This window comes from Humulus lupulus, chromosome 9 (genome assembly GCF_963169125.1).
Source record: "Humulus lupulus chromosome 9, drHumLupu1.1, whole genome shotgun sequence".
Taxonomy (NCBI): domain Eukaryota; kingdom Viridiplantae; phylum Streptophyta; class Magnoliopsida; order Rosales; family Cannabaceae; genus Humulus; species Humulus lupulus.
In genome coordinates, this window is record NC_084801.1 from 148,478,507 (window position 1) to 148,484,075 (window position 5,569).

At 33.0% G+C, this 5,569-nt stretch overlaps 1 non-coding gene across 1 annotated transcript; it reads right to left on the reverse strand.

Moving 5' to 3' along the window:
• Positions 1-853: 853 nt before the first annotated feature.
• Positions 854-960, reverse strand: LOC133802905 (small nucleolar RNA R71). Its single transcript, XR_009877650.1, has one exon. It is a non-coding gene; the product is annotated as a small nucleolar RNA R71 (small nucleolar RNA).
• Positions 961-5,569: the final 4,609 nt, after the last annotated feature.

Here is a 5,569-nt window from a genome sequence, read left to right on the forward strand (position 1 = left end):
TATTTTTTTTCTTTGTCTTTTATCATATTTTAGTGTAATTGTGAAAAATACTTGAAAAAAAAAACCTAAATCTTGTCCTTTCACCATAAGCAATTTTTGCTTAAAGGAAATTTGAACAAAATTCCCAATCCACCTCTACTAATTAACCTCGGGGAGTTGTTAGTAGTGCACGAGTAAGTGGAATCAAATAGGCCTGGGGACAAGTAAACCATAAGAATTATATTGTTGTGAAATCTCTAAAAAAAATAAAAAAATAAAAAAATTTAAGTATGCTCTGTGGTTGCGGTTTTAACTGATCTTCCACATCAGAAAATTGCTTGTTTGAGATTATTCTTGTTGCCTTGTTTGTGAAAATTGTATGCATCATTGGGAACCTAACTCTAAAAATCGATTAGTAAAAAGACGTTTATCTTTGTTTGAAATTGAAAGTGCTAGTAAAAATTTGAGCATCATGGAACCAATTGTTAATCCTGTTGATGAAAATGTTGTACCTGAAAAAACTTTGCTTGAATATTTTGCACCTATTTCATCCAATGCTCCTTCATGTATTTTTCTTCCGACCACTTCAGCTACTCATTTTGAGCGTAAACCATCAATCATTCAATTGTTGCCATCTTTTTATGGGTTAGATAGAGAGGATCCTTACATGCATGTCAAAGATTTCTTAGAAATATGCTCAACATTTAAATTTCAAAAAATTTCTGATGAGTCGGTCAAACTAAGATTGTTTCCTTTTTCATTAAAAGACAAATCAAAAGCTTGGTTAAATTCCCTTCCCACGGGGTCGATAACTACATGGGACCATCTTTATAATAAATTCTTGCTAAAAAAATTTCCTATGTCTAAAACTGATAGTCTAAGGAGAGAAATATCTGAGTTTTTTTAAAAAGATAATGAAGAGTTTTATGAATGTTGGAAAAGATTTAAAGATTTATTATTAAAATGTCCTCATCATGGTTTTGAAAAATGGAGAGTTGTAAAATATTTTTATGATGGTTTGACTCCCTCTAATCATCAAATGATTCAATCTATGCATACTGGAAAATTTTTAAAATTTCAAGGACAAGAGGCGTGGGACGCCCTCGAAGATTTATCTGTCAATTTACAAAAATGGAATTATTTTGATCCTAGGTCTAGGTCAACTAATTCACCAAAAAGAGGAGGAATGTATGTAGTAAGAGAAGAATTAGACTTAAGAACATCCTTAGATAAATTAGCGAGAAAAGTAGAAGCTTTAGCCATAAGCTAAACTATAAACTCTCCAATACAACCAAGAAAAAATGTTTGTTCTATATGTTCTAGTCCATGCCATAATGCCCAATCATGTCCTTCCTACCAAGAAGCCTTTTCTAAGGAGGCTAATGCACTTCATGCTTATGGGAAACCAAATGATAGCCCATTTTCATCCACCTACAATCCAAATTGGAGAAACCATCCGAACTTTTCATGGAGACAAAATCAACCCCAAATGAATCAAGGGCACCAATACAACACACAAAACCAAGCTCATGCCCCACAAAATCAACCATATCTGCAACAAAGAAAACCTTCCTTAGAAGATACTTTACAAAAATTTATGCAATCCACTCAACAAATCCTACAAAATCAGTCTCAATTAATTACCAAACTCGAGATACAAATAGGACAACTCGCCATTACTTTAGCTGATAGAGAAAAAGGAACATTCCCTAGTCAACCTATCCTTAATCCAAAAGGCCAATATGAGATAGGAAAGTCTAGTCATAATGGAGAAGTCAAATCAATTTCAACTCTTAGGTCCGGAAAGAACATTGTCAAACCCGATTACATACCCAAGGTTGAAAACGAAAAAGAAAAAGAAAAGAGTTAGCCTTCTAGTTCTAATGCCAATGACTTTTCAAACAAGGAAACTCCAATCCATCCTTTCATTCCAAAAGCCCCATTCCCACAAAGATTACTTCCAATTAAAAAAGGCGGCCAATATAATGACATCTTAGAAGTTTTTAAAAAAGTTAGTATCAATATCCCTTTCTTAGATGCCATTAAACAAATTCCTGCCTACTCTAAATTTTTAAAGGATCTTTGTACTGTTAAAAGAAACACTAATGTTCCTAAAAAGACGTTTTTAACTGAACAAGCTAGTTCCATTATTCAATATAAGAGTCTTGTTAAATATAAAGATCCTGGGTGTCCCACAATTTCATGCATTATTGGTGATCATTTTATTAACAAAGCTTTACTTGATTTGGGTGCTAGTGTGAATTTATTGCCTTATTCTGTTTATAAGCAACTTGGTCTTGGTGAGCTAAAACCTATCTCTATAACTCTTCAATTAGCTGATCATTATGTGAAAATTCCTAGAGGCATTATAGAGGATGTTTTGATAAAAGTTGATAAATTTTATTTTCCTATTGACTTCATTGTTCTTGATACCCAACCTGTAGAAAACATGCATGCTCAAATTCCTATCATTTTAGGTAGACCATTCTTAGCTACATCTAATGCAATCATAAATTGTTGTAATGGTGTTTTGAAATTATCTTTTGGAAATATGACTGTTGAATTGAATGTATTTAATGTTGTTAAATCTGTTGAGTGTGAGGAAGTGCATGAAGTTAACATGATAGATAGTATTTGTGAAGATAATGGAAATGACTTACTTGATTTTTGTGAAAAATACTTTGGTATAAACTTGCATGTTGATGACTCTAATGATGATGTGAATTCTTTGCTAGAGCCTATACCCTTAAATGAAACCAAAGTTGAACCTTTTTCACCCTTAGATCATGTTCAATCAATTTATGAGTCTCCAAAGTTAGACCTTAAACCTTCACCAGAAAATTTAAAATATGCTTTTCTAGGAGAATCTGAAACCTTACCTGTTATCATAGCATCCGCTTTAGATAAAGAACAAGAAGATAAATTGTTAGATGCCCTTAGAAAACATAAAGAAGCCACAGGTTGGACCATTGGAGACATTAAAGGAATTAGTCCATCCATATGTATACATAGAATCGATCTAGAAGAGAATGCTAAAACCTCTCGGGAATGTCAAAGAAGGCTAAATCCAAATATGAAAGAAGTAGTTAGAGAAGAGGTCGTAAAATTGTTAGACGTAGGTATCATTTACCCTATTTCTGATAGTCAATGGGTTAGTCCAGTTCAAGTTGTACCTAAGAAGTCTGGGATCACAGTTGTTGAAAACGAAAAAAAACGAATTAATCCCTACTAGAGTACAAACAGGGTGGAGAGTGTGCATAGACTATAGAAAGCTGAATAATGTTACTAGAAAAGACCATTTTCCATTACCTTTTATTGATCAAATGCTTGAACGATTAGTTGGCCATGCATATTATTGCTTTCTTGATGGGTATTCGGGATATAACCAAATCCCCATTACCCCAGAAGATCAAGAAAATACTTCATTTACATGCCCTTTCGGACTTTTGCATATCGTCGCATGCCCTTTGGAATATGCAATGCACCTACGACTTTTCAAAGGTGTATGATTTCAATTTTTTTTAACATGGTTGAAAGATTTAATGAAGTATTTATGGATGATTTTTCTGTGTTTGGTTCCTCCTTTGATGAATGTTTGCACCATCTTTCACTTGTTTTGATTCGTTGCAAAGAGAAAAACCTTGTGCTTAACTGGGAAAAATGTCATTTTATGGTTAAAAAAGGAATTTTTTTAGGTCATGTAATCTCATCTGAGGGAATAGAAGTTGATAAAGAAAAAGTTGATCTTGTTTCAAAACTTTCCCCACCTAAAACTGTGAAAGAAATTAGATCATTATTAGGCCATGCCGGTTTCTATAGAAGATTTATAAAAGAATTTAGCAAAATTTCTCGGCCTTTATGCCATTTACTTGGAAAAGAAAATGCTTTTATCTTTGATAATAATTGTCATGTTGCCTTTGAAAAATTTTAAAAATTGTGTTGACTACTGCACCCTTTATTCGACCTCCTGATTGGAAAATACCTTTTGAAATAATGTGTGATACTTCTGATTATGCTATAGGTGCCGTCTTAGGACAAAGACTTGAAAAAATACCTCATGTAATTTACTATGCAAGCAAAACTTTAAATGATGCTTAATTAAATTATTCCACAATCGAAAAAGAATTGCTTGCTGTTGTTTTTGCATTGGAGAAATTTAGATCTTATTTGTTAGGGTCTAAAATTATTGTTTATTCTGATCATGCTGCATTAAAATATCTCTTATCGAAAAAAGATGCTAAGTCTCGATTGATCCGTTGGATCCTGCTTTTACAAGAATTTGACTTAGAAATACGTGATAAAAAGGGATCTGAAAATGTTGTTGCTGATCATTTATCTATACTAGTTGTTGAAACTATACATGATTCCACCCCTATTACTGAAACTTTTCCTGATGAACAATTGATGCATGTTTCTTCCTTGCATTGGTATGCTGATATTGTTAATTATTTGGTCACTAAAGAAATACCATCTCATTGGTCTAAGCATGATAAATCTAAATTTTATTCTAAGGTGAAAAACTTCATTTGGGATGATCCTTACTTGTTTAAATACTGCCCTGATCAAATAATTAGAAGATGCATTCCAAATTGTGATCAATCTAAAATCATATCTTTTTGTCATGATCATGCATGTGGAGGACATTTTAGTGGTAAGAAAATAGCTACTAAAGTTTTACAATGTGGTTTTTATTGGCCTACTATCTTTCACGATACATATGTTTATTGTAAAGCTTGTGAACGTTGCCAAAAGCTAGGAAGTTTAACTAAAAGAAACATGATGCCTTTAAATCCTATTCTTATTATTGATATATATGATGTTTGGGGCATTGATTTTATGGGACCATTTCCTAACTCTTTTGGTAATCTTTATATTCTTGTTGGAGTTGATTATGTGTCTAAATGGGTTGAAGCTATTGCATGCCACACTAATGACCATAAAGTTGTGCTTCGGTTTTTGAAAGAAAATATATTTTCTCGTTTTAGTTCACCACGTGCTATCATTAGTGATAACGGTACACACTTTTGTAATAAGCCATTTGAACATTTGATGAAACAATATGGCATTACGCATAAAGTTTCAACATCATATCACCCACAAACTAGTGGTCAAGTTGAAGTGTCTAATAGGGAAAGATTGGTCCTTAAGACTCACTGATGCATTATGGGCGTATCGTACCGCGTACAAAACACCCATTGGCATGTCACCCTACAGACTTGTGTATGGGAAGGCGTGCCATTTACCCGTTGAGTTAAAACATAGAGCCTTTTGGGCAATTAAGCAGTTAAACTTTTCTTTAGACAAGGCAGGTGAGAAACGAAAGCTTCAACTAAATGAACTAGACGAAATTAGGAATGATGCTTATGACTATTCAAAAAAGTATAAGGATCGAATGAAATTTTACCATGACAAAAATATTTTGAGAAAATATTTTTCTCTAGGTTAGAAAGTCCTTTTATACAACTCTCGTTTGCATTTATTCCCGGGAAAGTTACGCTCTAGGTGGTCCGGTCCTTACATTGTTCGTATTGTTTTTCCACATGGAGCTATTGAAATTAAAAATCCTAAAAATGGTGATATTTTTAAAGTT